Consider the following 21,617-nt stretch of genomic DNA (forward strand, 5'->3'; position numbering starts at 1 on the left):
TTCATCATCGTCGTTACTGTTTATTATCATCATGATCCCACTAACAGTCATTTTAAAGAAAACATTAGTGAACGCAGTCTGAATATTCAACAAAGACATTTTGAGGGAGTTTGACCTGGAATAGTGTGCCACTGTGGCAATAAAGAGGGGCAAGATCACTGAGAGTGATGGGATAGAAATGCCTGATGGCCAACTCATCTAGTGCTACCAAAAGCCTATAAATACCTGAGTAGTTTGCTGCTGGATAACATCAAGTACACTGCCGGGGTCATCAACTGGACACAGGCTGGTTTTGATGAATTGGACAGAAAAACATGGAAGCTTCTGACAATGCACTATGCCTTACACCCATGTGGTGATACTGATAGATTATACCTTTCCCGGAGAGCCAGCGGCAGAGGGTTACTGCAAGTGAAGCAAACCGGGGAGGAGGAAAAACTTGTGCTGGTCAATAATGTGAATGAAAGTCAAGAACAGGCATTGACTGAAGTGAAGAACAGAAATTTACTGAAAGTCTAAAGAACCAAACAAGAGTGCAGAAAAATATGTGATTAAAATGAGGACTGAAAGCTGGCACAACAATGCAGTGCATGGCCAGTTTCTGGAGAAGATCAAAGACAAGGTGGACAATGAAAAGGCAATGAAAAAGACCTGGCTATGGTTAGCAACTGGAACTCTGATAAAGGAAACCAAATCACTGATTTTAGCTGCTCAAGAACAGGTTATTAGGACAAATGAGATCAAGGCCAGAATCGAAAATCCTCAGATGATGCAAAGTGCAGATTGTGCAAATAAGCTGATGGAACTGTAGATCATGTACTCAGCTGCTGCAAAAAGATCATCCAGACTGAGTACAAACAGAGGCAGAACTCAGTGGTGATCCACTGGAATTTATGCAAGAATTACAACATAACAACTGCTAAAAACTGGTGGGAACATTGTCCAGAGAAAGACACAGAAAATGAGAAAGTCAAGATCTTGTGAGACTTTCGAATCCAAACAAAGTTTTGGTACATAATACACAAGACATCACGGTGATCACGGACAAGAAAGTGATCATTGTCGGCATAGCAGTACCTGTTGACAGCAGGATCATTGAAAAGGAACATGAGAAAGTCACTAAATATCTTGATTTGAAAAATAGAGATACAGCAACAATGGCACAGACCAGCTGAGGTTGTCCCAGTGGTAATCGGCACCCTGGGCACCATTCCCAAACCACCAGGGCAGCACTTGAAACATCTCCAAATTGACAAAATCAACATCAGTCAGATTCAGAAGGCAGGCCTGCTGGGATCTGCATGAATACTATGCCAATGTATTACAATGTCCTAAGCCTCTGGATGAGGCTCGAATTGTAACGAAAGGCCAACAACCAGCTAAAGGATTGGCAGCTGTGATATTAAACGAAATAATCATAATTTATTAGAACAGCCATTGACCAATATAATAACATTGTTTGAAACTGATGAATGTTTGTCTGGAAAAAAAATGACCCCTTTTTCACCTTACCATCTCTAACAATCAATGTCACTGTTCCGCAATGCTTCCAGACTGCTTTTAAGTTGTCAACAGATGTTAAAAAGCAAACGGTAGCCCCCTCTGCATTCTGTCGCTGACTTCACAGGTGATGTTTACAGTTAATGTGGAATAACATCACACAGCAAACTGACAAGAGGTAGCATACTGTGCTTCCATATGGCATAATGTTCTCAATTGGAAAGTGCTTGTGCTTGTTTTCAGATCTGATCGTTTTTCTGTTTCCCTACTCTGAAAAGTGTTTATGCCCACTGGCAACTGTGTGCAATCTGATACACTGATCATTTACCCCCAAAAAACATCCAAACAAATAGTTTTGAAGTCCAATCCCTGTTGTATTGGAGTGATACGTGAATCCTTTCCCTATGGTCCAATTGCCACGTGCTGGTATAGCTGTGCATCCTAATTGTTAGACTAGTGGGGTTTACTGCCATATCGTTTCACAAAGATTTTGCAGAGGGAAGGGAAAAAAATGTGTGCTTGACCCCTCCCCACCTGCGCCCCATTGTGCAGAAACTATCAGAACACTGTAATGTCTTACCAAAAAGAAATACAATTAATTGGTATTAATCTTATTTGCCAGCCATTTCAAGTGTATCTTTGGAGAGGCCGCATATCAAAGTAACAAACAGTTTAGAACCACCCATGTATCAATAGCAATCACCTACGTCTTCCTAAAACTTGGGCCACATTCCCATGCCAAAGATAGCTCCCTGAGTCCCTGTCACCATATTGCTGGGTGGATCCAGCCAGCTTTTTCACTGTGATCACCTAATTACCCTCATTGTCGTAATCCCCATCTGATAAGAACATAAGAACTAGCCTGCTGGATCAGACCAGAGTCCATCTAGTCCAGCACTCTGCTACTCGCAGTGGCCCAGCAGGTGCCTTTCGGAGCTCACTTGCAGGATGTGAAAGCAATGGCCTACTGCTGCTGCTGCTGCTCCCAAGCACCTGGTCTGCTAAGGCATTTGCAATCTGAGATCCAGGAGGATCAAAATTGGTAGCCATAGATCGACTTCTCCTCCATAAATCTGTCCAAGCCCTTTTTAAAGCTATCCAGGTTAGTGGCCATCACCACCTCCTGTGGCAGCATATTCCAAACACCAATCTCACATGGCTTTTGTACATGCAGGTAGATACATGTTCAAAAAAGTCCTTACATGAAGTTCCAATTAAACGAAGGTATAGCCTTTTTTTTTGGAGGGAGGGTGGTCAAAAGGGGACACCCCCTTCTGCCTTTTTCTACAATATAAACACTGGTTAGATCCAATTCATCACAGAGTCCCGTCTCAGTGATAAACTTTTTTTCTAGTAATTTAAGGAATTAGCCCATATGAACGATGAATTCAACATATGACAGTCTATCAGTGAATCGAGTCTTCCCCTCAAAATGTGTTTAAATTTAACTGTCTGAGGGTTTCTTTAATTTTAAGTTTTACCTCTTGTTTAGAGTTTGAGTTTCGCAAGGATTACTTGACAATCGGTGCCAGTTCAAAGTGACTCAGCAATTATAGCCTGTGTGCTATTCCAAATGTAAATCTGAAATCGGGCAAAGGATGTGAGATGTGGGACTTCAGTACCGTTTAAGTTGTGCTGCAGAATACCACCACTTTGGGAATAAGAAATTGGTTGACAACTGGTGTCTAATTTATTGATTTCCAAATACAGGATAGTTTTCACACTGGCCCATCCCAACATTCTTTCTTCTGATGTACTAAAAGGTAGATGTTGGAAAGCGCCTCTTCATGAGCATGAAATGGCTGGACATGGGCTATTCCATTACTCTTTTATAATGACCTTAGCAATATACACTGGTCTGCTGCAAAATCTTGGGATGGTCAGAGGAACAGTATACTTCCTTTCTTTTTGAAGATCTTGAATCTAAATATCTTTTCGTGGAAGATTGTATATATATATTATTATAACCGCACATAGCCAATGATTTTTATTCTGCTGGTTCATGGCTGTAATAAATGATTAACTGACTGACTGGTTGATTTACTGATTGCTGTCGCATGTGTGACAGAATGAGTCCCATGGACTTTTTTGGGGGGTATGGTGCTGTTGAGTTTGTTGTTGGTCTTCCATGGGAGACATTTGACCTGTGATTGCTGCTTGCAGACATGGCTTTTGCCCTTGAATTAGCTTGGTGGGGGGTGGGGTTGTCCTGCCTTCATAGGAAATAATGGAACATGGCTGGAGGCATTCTGTTCAGGAGCTCAAAGGAACCGCTTGGTTCAATCTACTTGATTGGGGGGGGGGGTGTTATTTAAAGGACAGGGAATAACTGCTCCCTTGCAATCTTGATGCCTGTGCCTTCAAAACAAAACAAGACAAGACAAGACAAGACAAGACAAGACAAGACAAGACAAGACAAGACAAGACAAGACAAGACAAGACAAGACAAGACAAGACAAGACAAGACAAAACAAAACAAAACAAAACAAAACAAAACAAAACAAAACAAAACAAAAACAGTCATCTGGAAAGATTTCTCATTAAGAATAATGGTTCCAAAAACTTCAGAAATCCCCCCCCCCTCCAAAAAAACACACACCCCTGAATCCAAATACTATATTTTAGTAATTGATATTTAGGAATACTGACATTGTTTTTTTGCACACTCCTACTTGTATGCGCTGTTCCAGAAGCATTTCTTATGAAGGTAGTTGGACGAAATGTGCTGTGATATGGGCTACCATGGTCAGCTCCAGGCTTTGAGTGTCCCTGAGCAGAGATACCTCTGGGGGTCCCCCCTTCTTTTACCCTGTTCACATCACCCTTTCTGCCCACGCTTACAAGCTACTTTTCTGCCCTTTCATCAACATCCCTGGGTGGTGTGTATAGTTGGGAGTGCTGCTGCTGTGACCTCAGAAGAACTGTTTGCATCACCTGTTCACTTTTCTGTGGTTGTCCTAGACCAGGGGTAGGGAACCTGCGGCTCTCCAGATGTTCAGGAACTGCAATTCCCATCAGCCTCTGTCAGCATGGCCAATTGGCCATGCTGGTAGGGGCTGATGGGAATTGTAGTTCCTGAACATCTGGAGAGCCGCAGGTTCCCTACCCCTGTCCTAGACAAGCCAGGCAGCCAGGAGCACTGGAGGTAGAGCACCGGCAAGCTAGCAGATGTAGAAAGTGTGCACAGGCAAGTGGTAGAGTAGGCAAGGGGTGAGCATCAATGTTAATAGGCCCCACTGAAAGTTCTGGCCCCTGACAGTGCCACATCTCATGGGGTGTTGACACCACCCTTGTGGGGGTACATTGATGAGATGGAGGAATATAGTAGTATGGGATGCATTCGAGAGAAGGAGAAATTGGATGGATGAATCACACATGTTATATCCAATCCTTTGAAGCCCACCTAATGCTGTAGCAGCTCTTTCTAATGATGAAGTCAGGTTAAAGCCCTGTGTCAAACTTAGGGCGTTTCCCCACTCACCACGATCCCCCTATGCCGCATGCCACTCTCAGCGTGTGGCATCCCTGGCGTGCGCCTGGGCGTCCCCGCAACCCCGCGCTCTGCCCCCGTGCTCTGCCCCCACTCTGCACGGGGTCATCAAAAGAGCGCCAGGGATGCCGCGTGCTGAGGGGGCGCGACAGCAGCAGCGTCGGGGCGGCTGCGCTGTCGCCGCCCCTGTCGTGGGGAGTGCCGGGGGACCCCGCGCTACTTGAGGAGAGTAGCGCAGGTTATAAGGTAAGTGGGGAAAGGCCCTTAGTCTTAGGAGAAATTATTCCCACGTGGGGAGTGCGAAATGTGAATGTGCTGATTAAAACACAGGGTTCAAAATGCAGTGCCTGTACCACAAGGATTAGTTTTCCTGTTATACCAACAGTGAGATCATTGCCATAACACTACAGGACATCAGACATATCTCTTACAACCCCGTCCAAAAGAGCAGGGGTGATTCTGTCTGTATGCAGCCATTGCAGCCCTCTCTAATTGTGAGACACAGCTCTGAATGCCGTACTCGAGTCAACTTCCACAAAACCTGCCCTGTTGCACTGGTGACTGGAACTTCAGACAACGTCCATCTAGCCCAATGGGGGCTCTCCAGTGGCAAGGAAGCTTATTTGCATTTTTAGCCTCCCCATGCTTCCAGAAAGCCCCCTTGGGAGTGGGGGAGCCAGTATGGCCACAATGCCGCATTCCGGTGCCCTTCATCTTATACCATTCCTCTAAACCAGGGGTCTTCAAACTATGCCCCCCCAGATGTTCATGAACTACAATTCCCATCAGCCATGCTGGCAGGGGCTGATGGGAATTGTAGTCCATGGACATCTGGAGGGCCATAGTTTGAAGACCCCTGCACTAAACAATAGGCAAGGTCGAAGCCCCAAATCAAGAACCTTTGAAAATCAAGAGATTATTTTCAATTTCTTACCCCTGCTACATGCATCTGAAAATCCATTTTTTTAAGCTTTGCTTCTCCTTTTACGAGTAAACCCATGAATCTATTTTATGCCATTTTCTGTTTCTTCGCACTGAATTTTGGCCGCACAATGTACACATTTAACAATTTCTGCCTCAATAAATCAGGTTTACACATTATGTTTATGCATTGCTCATATAAATACAGTATCAGTTGCATATAAATAAACCACACGAGCACACAAGGCAAACAAATGTACAACACCAACATTGAAAAGCAGGGAATCTAAAGAAACATATAAAACGATATGTGGAAATGCATCCATCCCTATAAAGGATTGTAATCCTTTAACTCAGCTGGGAAACTTCTCATAAAGCATCCTCACTACCTTTAAGAAAATAGCTTTCTCATGATACTTTGAAGGAAGGCATAACAGTCAGCCTAGATTCAAATTGTGGAATGTAGATGCTCTCTGGAAGAGTGATGGCTCTGCGGAACATTTTGTTTTATTGGCGTTGTTCTGGAGATGTATAATTGCATTACAGCTAATAGTGCAGAGTTTGGCAAATTAGATTTGCGATATCTTAGTTTTCATTTCAGGGGAAGTTAAGTGACAGCATGTAAAACAGATGAATCGCATTAAACTGCGATGAATCCAAATGCAATGAGGTACAAACCCAGGTATTTGGGAAAATCGTTTGAAAACTGGAAATGGCTTGGGTACAGTCAGTTTCCCATCCCCAACCATTATTGCTGCAGGTGAAGTGGATGACATTGAGTTGCATGGGGATGTGTGGAGACTCCTTCCGTCAAAGACGCTAACACATACTTCCCCCCACCCCTTTCATGGCCCTCTACATCTGGGCCGTTTGTCATTCAACGAGACCTGCCATTCCTCCCTCTTGGGGAGAGGATTTTGAATATGGAGCTGCTGGACACCATTTATTTTTATGCTAGTATTTTTGTATTGTATTTATGAGATCTAGCTTTTACTGTTTTATTGCTGCTTTTAAAGATTTAGCCATTTTATGTTATATTATGTTTATTGTTGTACACCGCCCGGAGCCCCTCGGGGATAGGGCGGTATAAAAATCAAATAAATAAATAAATAAATAAATAAATAAATACATACATACATACATACATACATACATACATACATACATACATACATACATACATACATACATACATACATACATACATACTTGTTGGAAAAGAAATCGGCCGCAGCCCAATTTATTTTAACATATAACCAAAACCTTGAAGCTGGGCGAGCATGCCAGAGCACATCCTGGCCCCCAGGCAGCAAACCGCTAAACCTGGTTATAGGGCAGCTCCAGCTGACCCCTTAGGCCCTTCGGACAGAACCCCTGTCCAGCACATCCCCCAAGGGAACTGGAACAGGAAGTTACTAGGTGCCACATGGACGCAAACCCAATTTGTGACACCCCTCCCTGCTGGGCAGCGAGCTCTCAGCGTGGCCCCAAGGACTTGCCTTCAAGAGCTCTATCGCCACCGCAGACCTCATATGGAGGCCCCCGAGGTGGGAAGGTCCGGCATGCAAGCTACTGCCATCCCAGAATAGGATGTGCTCTTATGCCCTAACCGCCCAGTGAACTGTAACAAAGCATAACAAATATAATACAACCCCAAATAATCCTTCAAATTGGGAAGGGAGGGAGGGCCTTTGAAGCAGCCGGCCTCGAAAGAGGCCGGTCCTCGCCGACACAGCCTTTCATAGGCTGGTTGTGCCTGTGTCACGTGCCGGTACCCAGCCACGTGACGGCCTCGGTTGGCCGGCAGGGAGGAGGCTTCCACTCCGTTCCTCCCCCCCTGCAACGGCGCCTTCAGGCTGAAGCCTGGGGCGCGATTTCTGGTGTAAATGTTGGCAAAATGTATCTTGGAAATTACCCTGCAGGGGGGGTTGGATAGCAGCATATTCAAGTCTGCTGGGCTGCACGGTTCCAATTGAATCAACCTTTTTCAACTTACGTGAAGATCTTCACGCTCTACTATTTCTGCCTCCTGGTCAATATGCAACAATTTGTGACGGTGGCTGATGATGATCCTAGATCCAGTCAACCACGGGTGCATGGGCCAAAGCCAGCTATTTCTCTTTTAGCCCAAGGAAAGTGGAGCAGTCAAAGTGGCATATGCTACAAGAATGATTCCGGTGACAGCATCGTGGCACAGAACCAGGTCTCTCATATCACTAATTAGAACATCATTTGAGTGTGTTAGTCTTATTTCTTTGCGCCCAAGTAATAGCTATCAAGCATAATTCACTGACAGTGGGAGGGGAAAAAAAATAAAACTAGGTCCATTTCTCCTCTTAATTTGTCAGACTGCTGCCAGTTTTTGGTGAACTAGTTACTGGGGGAAAGATCATTGTCATGACCTCATTATGATCAGGAAATATAGATTATTACCCTTTAATGTCCCTGTGGAAGATCAGTTAAGTTGGAAATTTGCTGCATCAACTGAATTTCAGGATTCTATGGGAGTTATTGGCATGTGAGTCACAGAGAAGTCTGTAGCATGGGAGTAACATTGAAGATAGTAAGGTCAATAGGTGAATGGATCTGAATAGAAGTATCCTGGTCTTTGTTCCCTTTGATTGCTATAGTCCCGTGGTGGTGAACCTTTGGCACTCCAGATGTTATGGACTACAATTCCCATCAGCCTCTGCCAGCGTGGCCAATTGTAGGGGCTGATGGGAATTGTAGTCCGTAACATCTGGAGTGCCAAAGGTTCGCCACCACTGCTATAGTCTATAGTTGTCTTGTTATCTTCATTGTTACGCCCATGCTACAGACTTCTCTGTGACTCACATGCCAGGCTACTCTATTCAGATGGCCTCACCTTTTGACCTCACAGTATATATACTCCACTTGCTTTCCATTCCTACCATCAGATCCTCTGAAGATGGCAGCCACAGATGCAGGCGAAACGTCAGGAGAGAATGCTTCTAGAACACGGCCATACAGCCCGGAAACCACACAGCACCCCAACTTTGTTCATGTTTCTAAAAACCAAAAAGTATTATAACTAATACTCGATGCAGACAAAGTTGGAAGTTCCTATGATAAATGTACTTATTTCTATTTATAATCTCTCTAAGTTTTTTTTTCTGTTGTTGTAAAAGGTGCTTTTAGGATTGAATAAAAAAAATAAAACGGAAGAATCGGTTATAAATCCCCACCTACTCCCTCTCCACATGCGCATCACACCCTTTGAATTGAACATAGTGCAATAAAACATATTTTTTCCCCCTGCGGTAACATGTATCAAGGACAGCCAGAGCTCCGTAGAAATGTTTTTGTCATAGTACTCCGGGTTCTCAATACAGATTGTGCCTCCGTTTTGCCATTGCCACAGCAGCCCTGACCCCGGTCAAGGGGAATATCTAAGCACTTGTATTTTAATCCCTGATGCTGCCTACCTGATGTCCTACACTATTGAGGAACTGAGTCATCTGAGTCCAGGGAAACTGGTAGAGGTAAGCAAAACATCTCACCACTGACGTCATTGCTAGAACAGTGCAAAAGGGTGTTTGTGTTTATCCTTGAGCTACAAGAACGCATTCTGAAGAGTCTTATTCATAACAGCGACCTTAATTGTTACCATCCTTTTACCCCCGTAATACGAATAAAAAAGCAGCCATTCGTGTGTTTTGCTTCAGGTTTGCCCTTGTTGAGTTTCCCCATTTGATCTTCAGAGTAAATCTAAAGTGTGGGGGTAATTGAAGGGTAGAGTAAGAATGAGGCAGAATTCCTCCCCTGCAGGAATATAGGCTTGAATCAGAGCTTTGGATAGGGGCCGAAGCACTTTTAGAGCAGGAATTGGACTCATTTTGGGGGCAGGGTCTTGAGTCTCACTAGAATCGGGAAATTTTATCGCTGCTTTTAAATGTTTATTTAATTATATTGCGTTTTAAATGTTGTACACCGCCCAGAGCCCTTCGGGGATAGGGCGGTATAAAAATCTAATAAATAATAATAATAATAATAATAATAATAATAATAATAGAAGTAAAAATAGGTTTCCAGTGCACACAGGGATAAGAAAGTTTGGTTTTCTTCTTGGACTTTGGATGGGCAAGGGATCTGGCCCTAACTGAAGATATCTTGTTAGGATTTGCAAGTGTCTGTCACAATCCTGACAACAAGGGGTTAACTGTGTGCATGTTAATTAGCTAGTGAGGTCAGTGTCTTGCTATCTATTCATTGATTAGTCATTGGGCAGTTAATCCGACATTGCTTATGTGAGGCAAAGCACGTAGGTCAGAGGTTATAAAGTTAACTATGTTCCTTTATCTCACACTCACTGTTCTTTTTTCCTTGTACCTGTAAGATGGATTCGCCTTAAGAGGTGAATGCCTTAGGCCACACGTGGGCTCACATGTGCCTAAGTTCTGCAACGAAGTTTGTACTAGAATAGTAAGGATTTGTTATGTTTATTCCATGTATACCCTACCCTGATTTAGTTAAGTAAAGTTTCTTTTTATAATCACAGCAAAAGTCTCCCGGTCTTTCCTCTCACTCTGCTTATTACCCAAATAGGGAAACAATACCCCAACATATCTGAAGCAATGTCATAGTCCACCATGCATGCCTATGGGATTTGGTGTGGAATGAGGTGGTGAAGCCACCATCCATGTGTGTGACATCTGCTGTCAGAGGCGATGGAGTCTTATTGCAGGGATCTTCAACTTTCCCAGGCCCAGGGTCCACTGAGCTATTAGCATGAGACAAGAAGTCAGGTGAGATTAGACAAGAAGAGGAACAACCAGGGTTATAGCCTCCCACAGGGACAAGACCAAGACCATGAGTAGCAGTCTAAAAGTAACACGAGCCAAGCTCTGGATTGACCATCATGAGAACAGGCCTTTTTGTTAGGCCCAGAGCCTGACAGAAGATTCCCAGGTTGAAAAGAACACAAGAACAAGCCAGCTGGATCAGACCAGAGTCCATCCAGTCCAGCTCTCTGCTACTTGCAGTGGCCCACCAGGTGCCATTGGGAGCTCACATGCAGGATGTGAAAGCAACGGCCTTCTGCGGCTGTTGCTCCCGATCACCTGGTCTGTTAAGGCATTTGCAATCTCAGATCAAAGAGGATCAAGATTGGGAGCCATAGATCGACTTCTCCTCCACAAATCTGTCCAAGCCCTTTTAAAGCTATCCAGGTTAGTGGCCATCACCACCTCCTGTGGCAGCATCTTCCAAACACCAATCACACGTTGCGTGAAGAAGTGTCTCCTTTTATTAGTCCTGATTCTTACCCCCAGCATTTTCAATGCATGCCCCCTGGTTCTAGTATTGTGAGAAAGAGAGAAAAATTTCTCTCTGTCAACATTTTCTACCCCAGCATGGAACATGGGTGGAAGGGAGGGAGGGAATTAAAGATTGTCCCTGACAATGGGCAGCGTGGGACATGGGTGGAAGGGAGGGAGGGAATTAAAGATTGTCCCTGACAATGGGCAGCGTGGGACATGGGTGGAAGGGAGGGAGGGAATTAAAGATTGTCCCTGACAATGGGCAGCGTGGAACATGGGTGGAAGGGAGGGAGGGAATTAAAGATTGTCCCTGACAATGGGCAGCGTGGAACATGGGTGGAAGGGAGGGAGGGAATTAAAGATTGTCCCTGACAATGGGCAGCGTGGAACATGGGTGGAAGGGGGAGAATTAAAGATTGTCCCTGACAATGGGCAGCTGATGGGACATGGGTGGGAGGGAGGGAATTAAGATTGTGTCCCCTGACAATGGGCAGCGTGGGACATGGGTGGAAGGGAGGAGGGGTAGGGTGTCCCCTGACAATGGGCAATGGAACATGGAGTGGAAGAGGGAGGGAGAGTGAAGATTGTCCCCTGACAATGGGCAGCGTGGGTGGAAGGGAGGGAGGAATTAAAAGGTGTCCCCTGACAATGGGCAGCGTGGAACATGGAGTGCAGAAGGGAGGGAGGTAAAAGTTGTGTCCCCTGACAATGGGCAGCTGATGGAACATGGGTGGAAGGAGGGTAAAGGTGTCCCTGACAATGGGCAAAGCGTGGAACATGGGTGCAGAGGGAGAGGGAGGGAGTGAGGTGTCCCTGACAATGGGCAGCGTGGAACATGGGTGCCAGAAGGGAGGGGAGGGAATTAAGGTGTCCCTGACAATGGGCAAAGCGTGGAACATGGGTGGAAGGGAGGAGAATTAAGGTGTCCCTGACAATGGGCAGCGTGGAACATGGGTGGAAGGGAGGGAGGGAATTAAAGATTGTCCCTGACAATGGGCAGCGTGGAACATGGGTGGAAGGGAGGGAGGGAATTAAAGATTGTCCCTGACAATGGGCAGCGTGGAACATGGGTGGAAGGGAGGGAGGGAATTAAAGATTGTCCCTGACAATGGGCAGCGTGGAACATGGGTGGAAGGGAGGGAATTAAAGATTGTCCCTGACAATGGGCAGCGTGGAACATGGGTGGAAGGGAGGGAGGGAATTAAAGATTGTCCCTGACAATGGGCAGCGTGGAACATGGGTGGAAGGGAGGGAGGGAATTAAAGATTGTCCCTGACAATGGGCAGCATGGAACATGGGTGGAAGGGAGGGAGGGAGTGGGTGTCCCCTGACAATGGGCCAGTGGAACATGGGTGGAAGGGAGGGAGGGAGTAAAGATTGTCCCTGACAATGGGCAGTGGAACATGGGTGGAAGGGAGGAGGGGTAAAGATTGTCCCTGATAATGGGCAGCTGATGGAACATGGGTGGAAGGGAGGGAGGGAATTAAAATTGTCCCCAAGCAATGGGCAGCTGATGGAACATGGGTGGAAAGGAGGGTAAGATTGTCCCTGACAATGGAGCTGGCTGATGGAACATGGGGTGGAAGGGAGGAGGGGTAAAGATTGTCCCCTGACAATGGGCAGCGTGGAACATGGGTGGAAGGGGGAGGGAGGGGTAAAGGTGTCCCCTGACAATGGGCAGCATGGAACATGGGTGGAAGGAGGAGGGAGTAAGGTGTCTGACAATGGGCAGCATGGAACATGGGTGGGAAGGGAGGGAGAATTAAAGATTGGCCCCTGACAATGGGCAGCATGGAACATGGGTGGAAGAGGGAGGGAGGGATTAAAGATTGTCCCTGACAATGGGCAGCGTGGAACATGGGTGGAAGGGAGGGAGGGAATTAAAGATTGTCCCTGACAATGGGCAGCATGGAACATGGGTGGAAGGGAGGGAGGGAATTAAAGATTGTCCCTGACAATGGGCAGCATGGAACATGGGTGGAAGGGAGGGAGGGAATTAAAGATTGTCCCTGACAATGGGCAGCATGGAACGTGGGTGGGAAGGGAGGAGGGTAAAAGATTGTGTCCCTGACAATGGGCAGCATGGAACATGGGTGGGAGGGAGGGGGGAGTGAATTGTCCCTGACAATGGGCAGCGATGGAACATGGGTGGAAGGGGAGGGAGGGATTAAAGATTGTCCCTGACAATGGGCAGCATGGAACATGGGTGGAAGGGAGGGAATTAAAGATTGTCCCTGACAATGGGCAGCATGGAACATGGGTGGAAGGGAGGGAGGGAATTAAAGATTGTCCCTGACAATGGGCAGCATGGAACATGGGTGGAAGGGAGGGAGGGAATTAAAGATTGTCCCTGACAATGGGCAGCATGGAACATGGGTGGAAAGGAGGGAGGGAATTAAAGATTGTCCCTGACAATGGGCAGCATGGAGCATGGGTGGAAGGGAGGGAATTAAAGCACAAGAGTGCCTTCAACCCGGGATTGTGCACAGTATTGCTGGTTTAGCAATCTTTGAAAATCCCAGATTGAAAGGAATAAAACAGGCCAAACTGGTAGTTTTTAAATGTGATTAGTTCCTCTACACTTCTATTCATACTTTCTTAGAATACAATAATGAAATGAAATATTCTGGTTTTACAAATGATTGATTGTAGGGATGCATCAGCAGGACCCAGTAGAGCCTCAGAAAGTGCACAGGAATGCCTGCGCCATCTGTGCCCTCCTGGGCTTCCACGTATGCATGTCACAAGACCCCCATGACTCACAGGTCACAAGATGCCTGAGTCATGGGTCACAAGACCCCCAGATGTGGAATTGACCCAGACGGAGACGTTTCTTCCTGCACGTACACTGCCCCCGCAGGCCATGAATTGCGCAACATTCTCCCGCTATCCCGCCTCCCAAAAACCCTAATAAAAGTTTCCAGGGACCAGAGTACGGCAGATTAGCCGCTGGCTTCTCTCCACCGGACCCTGATATCGCAGCATCACGCCTATTCCCACCCTCAAGTGGCTTATATAATGTTCTACCCCTGTTATATTTGGCGTCTGCAGAATCCACCCCTGCCATAAAGCCAAAAGCTCGAATCTGGATATACAGACGCCACAAACTGATTCCGCAGGGGAACCTGCCGCCTTTGACAGCTGCTATTCTTTATGAGCCAAGGCCTCCAATCTTGTCAGTTCGTGACCACAGTGACATAGCCATGGCGGTGGAGTTGGCACCTGCAGGAAAGGTGAAACCAATTTTTTCCCTCAGGGTCAGGAACAGCTAGCCAATTAAATGACTTGGGAGGGGAAGTGACACCTCTCACAAGGCTGCGTGGAAATGTACATGCATGAAATAACCTCAACAACACAGGCCAAACAGCCCATTTGTAAAGAGGTGTGTGCGTGTAATTACTGAATAACTGATCAATTTGCTCATTACTTGCTCATACTAATTAGCTGCCAAGGGGGTGTGCAGAGATGACAGGCCTGTGGGAAAGAGCAAGCTCGAAATCTCACTGGACTCCGCGCGAGTGTGAAAGGCTGCCAATCGCACCGTGCTGTTCTGTATTGTTTGAATATGCATAAAGTAATCTGACATAGGGTGACCATTACCAATGAATTACCAAACTGTTCCTTATTCACAACTGGCAAACAGCATGTAAGCTGCTCCAATGAGTTTTTGGGGCGTTCCACCCCCTCCCCTTGTAAAGGTACAGTTTCCTGACCTGCTCTGGCAACAGTAAAATGCCCGAGTCAAGATACTACAGATACAGATGTGGGCTCTCTGCCCCTGGTTGCCGAGAGAAACTCCGCTCAGCTAATGAGTACCTTTAATTTTCTTAGTTTGGTACAGAATAAATGAAACACAAGGAGGGGGTAGCCACTCCCCAATATAAACTTGCCAACAACTCAAGGAAGTATTGTATAAGAATACTCTATAGTAATCAGTGCTTAATACACATACACATATAATACAATAATCAGCAACATATAATACAATAATCAGCAATTATGCTTATCATCCAATCCATGCCCTAAGAATTTCATCCACTTGTGACTCTATACGGTTTGACTTGGATCTGTTCGGCTATTCCTGGATGGGGAAGTCATTCATGAGGTTTTTACACATGAATGGACTCATTTTGCAATAGCACGGATTGGATGATAAGTATAATTGCTGATTATTGTATTATATGTTGCTGATTATTGTATTATATGTGTATGTGTATTAAGCACTGATTACTATAAATAGAGTATTCTTATACAATACTTCCTTGAGTTGTTGGCAAGTTTATATTGGGGAGTGGCTACCCCCTCCTTGTGTTTTGCTTCTGACTAATTTACTTGCCTTGTTTTGTTTTCACAGAATAAATGAAGACAGGTAACAGCTTGGTGAACTTCAGGCTGTTCCCATTTCTGTTGAGGTGCAGTACCTCAGCTAGTGTTGTCAGATACCCCCCCCCCCCCCCCGGCTTTGATGTGCCACTAGAGACAGAAGCCTAGGCCTTAGTTTCCTGCCAGTAAACCCCCCCTCCACATCCCATCCCCTTTGGAAGTATCCCCTGACTTTGGAGGTATCCCCTGACATAGTACTTGGAGTACTGTGTCCAGTTCTGGTCGCCTCTTCTCAAAAAGGATATTGAAGAGATAGAAAAAGAGCAGAGAAGGGCAACGAGGATGATTGAGGGACTGGAGCACCTTCCCTATGAGGAGAGGCTGCAGCATTTGGGACTCTTTAGTTTGGAGAGGAGACGGCTGAGGGGGATATTCGAAGTCTATAAAATTATGCATGGGGTAGAATATGTTGACAGAGAGAAATTTTTCTCTCTTTCTCACAATACTGGAACCAGGGGGCATCCATTGAAAATGCTGGGGGGAAGGACTAATAAAAGGAAACACTTCTTCACGCAACGTGTGATTGGTGTTTGGAATATGCTGCCACAGGAGGTGGTGATGGCCACTAACCTGGATAGCTTTAAAAGTGGCTTGGACAGATTTATGGAGGAGAAGTCAATTTATGGCTACCAATCTTGATCCTCTTTGATCTGAGATTGCAAATGCCTTAACAGACCAGGTGATCAGAGCAACAGCCGCAGAAGGCCATTGCTTTCACATCCTGCATGTGAGCTCCCAAAGGCACCTGGTGGGCCACTGCAAGTAGCAGAGAGCTGGACTAGATGGACTCTGGTCTGATCCAGCTGGCTTGTTCTTATGCTCTTTCTTATGTTCTTATAGATCTTTCACTGGTGACAGAGGCTTAGGATTCAGTTTGTTGCTGGTATGTGTCCCCACACACATCCCATTCTCTGCCAGTTTCCAGATACTCCCACCTCCCGGCAACTGGCAGGGGATGGGGGGGCATGCAGGGATCTTAATGGCAGCAAACTGAGACCAGCAAGATTACTTCGGGCACATACCCACTGATCCCCTTTACTAGCAAGTAATCAGTTTGACAAGCAACAGGCCGTTCTCATCGTCATTAGAATTTATACAAGAAGAAAAGATCTGCATTAGGAAAGAGTGAATGTTCCTAATATCATTTCTCTCTGTGTACAGTGTGCCCATTTTCCAACAACAGGCGTCTATTTGGGGAGGGGAAGATCCATGGAAGAAAACTGACCACAGAACAAAAGCACAGAATCACAAGTTCAATTTGCATAAGGGAAAATGGTATAGAACTCCCAAACAACTTGCATATATGGTAAAGGGATTATCTCCAAAATGTTGGCACTGTGGAGACCAAGATGCACATTATAGCTATATGTGGATTGAATGCAAAGAAGTAAAAAGATTCTGGGAAAAGGCATTGCTATGGATAGAGAAATTGGTGAAAAATAAAGTGGAATTAAGAAATGACCTATTATTTATGGGAATAATTGATGATGAAAAAATAGATATACAATATAGAAATATGTATAAAACGTTGATTAGAGCAATACATGCAGTGATAGCGTTTGGATGGAAAGATAAGAACAAATGGACGATTCAGAAACGGTTGGAATATATATGGGAACAAGTGACATTAGACATTTTTGAAATATTATCAAAGAATAAAACATGGCAAGAAAAACAGAATGTAATGATGAAGATATGGACAAGTTATGAGAATTGGATGAAGGAGACGGGAGTCAAAAAAGACATATGGACAAGAAGACAACAACGAATGAACTTACTGCTGTTTGGTTGAAGAAAAGTAAAACATAATATTAGGGGTGGGAGGGAAAAAAAGAGAAAATGTATTGTTTGGGAATTATATCAGAAAGATGTAAATAGAATGATTATTTCAAACTATACAATAAAAATATTTTTTAAAAAAATTGCACAAGGGAAAAGCAACAGCGAAACAAGGATTTTCCGTAGAAACAACAAGCATGAGAAATTAAAAATGATTCCTCATCTGGATCTGAACAACCCACATTAGCAAACCCTTATTGGACACAGTTGGAGTTGTTTATTGCAGTCTTCGATGCTTTTGGGTATTCAGACTGAAAGGAAAATCAATAAGCAAGTTAAACAGAACAACTTTAATCTTCTTTCCTGGGGTTTTATTACCTTTGTCTCCTTACTATTGGCCATAAAGAGAATGATAACAAATGGAAAACCTGGGAGTTGTAATACTGGCTGTGGCTTGACGCCTCATAAAAATGCTTTACAAAAGGAACTTATTAAATGATGATGACCTAGGATGGAATTTTAAAAATTCCATTAGTTAATTGGTTCAGCAGTTGTAAACATTAAATGTTAATGGAAAGGTTTGGTAATTGTAACACATATAAATCTTTAGATTAGGGCATGTATCCAATCCATACGGGCCATGCTGCCTGCCATGACTTCCCTGTGTCATTGGGAGAAGGACTCCTCATTGGTACAAACATTGCAATCCTATGCAGAGTTGTGCGTGTATAAAGTGCCAATAAGTCACGACTGACCTTTGGCAGTCACATAGGGTTTTCACGGCCAGAAATGAACAGAGGTGGTTTGCCATTGCTGCCTTTCGGTAGCAACCCTCAACTTCCTTGGTGGTCTCCCATCAGAGTACAAACCAGGGTCGAATCCCCACTTGAAATTTGAATGCAGATCCAAACCTGTTCGTTGTGAAACCGTGTCCTCTTCATCGGAGTTTCTCCCTCCCCACCGCAGTGAGCACACAGCAGACACACCCATTTGCAGAACTCTTAGTAATCCCCACTACCAGGCGAGCTCGCTTCTCCAGTCTCCCCTGATTGGCTGGCATGTCTTGATGGGGCGGGACCTTTTCCCACTGCGGAAACGTACACTGTAGGGGTGTGATCAAAAAAACCAGCGTGTAAAAGTTTAACGTTTAACTGTTTAACTGTGCAAACAGTCAATCGTTACCGGTGTAAACCATGAACGATTCAAAGTTAGCGTTTGTTTAATGTTTGCATCCCCTTCTGCTGGCCGATTGCAAAAGCGGAAATGAAACCAAGGAAAGGCTGCGTGTGCATCGCAGTGCTGACTGGTTGCCCGAATTCCGCATCACACTCCAGGGTGGGAAACGAGTCAGGGTTTCAACCCTCATCCCTCCCCTCGGATCAGCTCTGAACCATGTTAATGGGGTCTATGCCACTTGCAACCAGGTCCTGCCGGAATGCAGATTAATGGGGAGAACAAGCGCCAGAAACGGAATCTGCCACACAAGCAATGGGGAGGTCATCCCTGAAACCTGGTTAGTTTGTGTTCTGAAACCTGGCTAAGACAGTAGTGGGGATTCGACCCAGGACTGGCCCTGATTAGTTTCCAAAATCAGATGAGCTCAACCTAGTCTGGGTTATCCAGGTAAGGGATACGCAGAGTTAATCCAGCCATACTCAATGGATGTAGACTGGAGTAACTCTGCAAAGGATTGTACCCAAACTATCCTGTGACTCCTGACAGTACAATCCAGAAAAAAAAGGTCATAGCCTTCTTAAATCCACCGAAGTCAAATCTGCTCTGAGGCAGGCAATGGCAAAACCACCTCTGAACATCACTTGCTTTGAAAACTCTGTGGGGTTGCCGTAAATCAGATGAGACTTGACAGCTAAAACACCCAGCCCCATTTATGGAAACAAAATTAGCTAGCACTGTTCCCAGTACAGATACTTGGAGGAACCCATAATTACTTCTCTCCAATATTCAACCACTTTGGTTCTGGTTTTTAACCAGTCTTCCGCTTACAAATATCTCACAATTGCTATATTTTCTTAGGCATATGAAATGCAGGGAATGTTGATTTCCCACCCCCTTCTTCTAGAATTCTGTGAACAGTCAGCATGCATGTAAATATTTACTGACTATTATTTAATGTTTATGACTAAAAAAGTAGGGCAGGGGGGGTGTTCCTAATCTGTAGTTTTGCTGGGCCGTCATTTCTTTATTACATTGATGATTTGGTATGTGTTATGAAGAGTTATTAAGAGATAATTAAGAGATAGTGGAAAGATAATTTACTCCTAACATTTGAGAGAGTTGATTCCATTTTCACATTAGGAGGCTTTACAATCAGTTGGATTGTAATTGTTATTGATATTTGAACTGTGATTTTATTGTGTGGCTCAAGACCTCTGGTCAAAAGAGCTTATTATTAATACAGAAAAGGAAACATGTTAAACACTAAAAAAATGATATAAGCAATTCACTAAAAATGTCAAAGTAGCCTGACTTGGCTTTTTAACAACGAGCTCAGAGGGAGAAGAATTTTGACTCTGGCCCCTTCCGCACATGCAGAATAATGCACTTTAGAACATAAGAACATAAGAACAAGCCAGCTGGATCAGACCAGAGTCCATCTAGTACAGCTCTCTGCTACTCGCAGTGGCCCACCAGGTGCCATTGGGAGCTCACCTGCAGGATGTGAAAGCAATGGCCTTCTGTGGCTGTTGCTCCTGAGCACTGGACTCTTAAAGCATTTGCAATCTCAGATCAAAGAGGATCAAGATTGGTAGCCATAAATCGACTTCTCCTCTGTCCAAGCCCCCTTTAAAGCTATCCAGGTTAGTGGCCATCACCACCTCCTGTGGCAGCATATTCCATATTCCAAACAGCATCCATATTCCAAACACCAATGCGTGAATCACACTTTCAATCCACTTTCAATGCACTTTGCTGCTGGATTTTGCTGTGTGGAATACCCAAATCCACTTGCAAACAATTGTTAAAGTGGATTGAAAGTACGTTATTCTGCATGTGCAGAAGGGGCCTTTGTGGATGTAAGCAAATCATGATTTCAAAAACATGCAGGTTTCGGGATCCCAAAGACGGGATCAATGTATGACTCTGCATTTTGCACTGATTAAATCACTGCAGAAAAAAAAAGAAAATCCGGCCCCGGTAGAATCCAGAATCCTGCATGCAGGGTGTTTTCCTCAGTGTATTAAATGCACTCATGCCTATTGGTAAGCCTAAAAGGGGAAAAATCAAATGCTAAAAATGGTAGCAAATTTCTAACATACTAATTAATGTTGGACAGTTTTCCAATTAATACCAGAAGGCAGAGTGAAACACAGAACAGCGCCAACCTAAAGCACGGTAGCAAAACGGAAAAGGGGCACTACTCATCCTTATTTCAAATTTTCATATGTTAGGAATCTCACTGTTCATATGGGGAGCAGTGCTTGTGTTGGTAAACAACATCCTGTTTGTTGTCAATGCCATGCAGACCTCTCTGAAAAAGCTGAATAGTGCATATGTTAGTCTTGGCTGTTGTTGACTGTTGTGAGTATTCTGAGAGCCATTTTGGTCACCAAAGGGCATTTGTAATATATCTATGAATATGCTACAAGCATATGGAGAATGAGCAAGGAACCTATTAAAACTACAATGTGCACTAAGCCCATAATTCATAACCAACCAAAGTTCAAAATATATTCCCTGTCTAATAATATGATTCTCATGCTATGCAAAGCCTGAATCCTGTGTATTGCATTTCACTTTTTCATTAAAACGTTACTTTCAATATTTTCCTCAAATGCGGGATAAATGTAGGTGGTAAAAGTAATTAGGTTGCAAATGAAAATGACCCTCTTGGCAAGAAGATAATAGTAAGATTATTAATAATTTCAGTTTTTAAAACATAAGACAATGTGTGAAATACCCTGCAGGAAAAAACTAATTATTAAAATTGACAGTGGCTAAAAGTAGGGTTTGGTTCAATCATTCTCAAGCTTTAGACCTGGCCATTTGTGGGAATAAATCTTGGACTTGTGCAGGATAATATACATAAGATATCTCACCTTTTCGAGCATATATGTATAGATTTGCCTAATAAAGGTTTTGGATATGGATATGTATAGATTTGTACTTTATATAACTTTTTATATTTTTGTTATATTTTATCTATTTAGACCTGTTGTAGCAGCCTGTAGCAGGACTTGCTTGATTGTTTAGAAGGCAAGCCCTAGTTCTACACTATAATTAAAGCAAACTATACTGGGGTGTCA

The sequence above is a fragment of the Sphaerodactylus townsendi genome, linkage group LG09 (assembly GCF_021028975.2).
Source record: "Sphaerodactylus townsendi isolate TG3544 linkage group LG09, MPM_Stown_v2.3, whole genome shotgun sequence".
Lineage (NCBI taxonomy): Eukaryota > Metazoa > Chordata > Lepidosauria > Squamata > Sphaerodactylidae > Sphaerodactylus > Sphaerodactylus townsendi.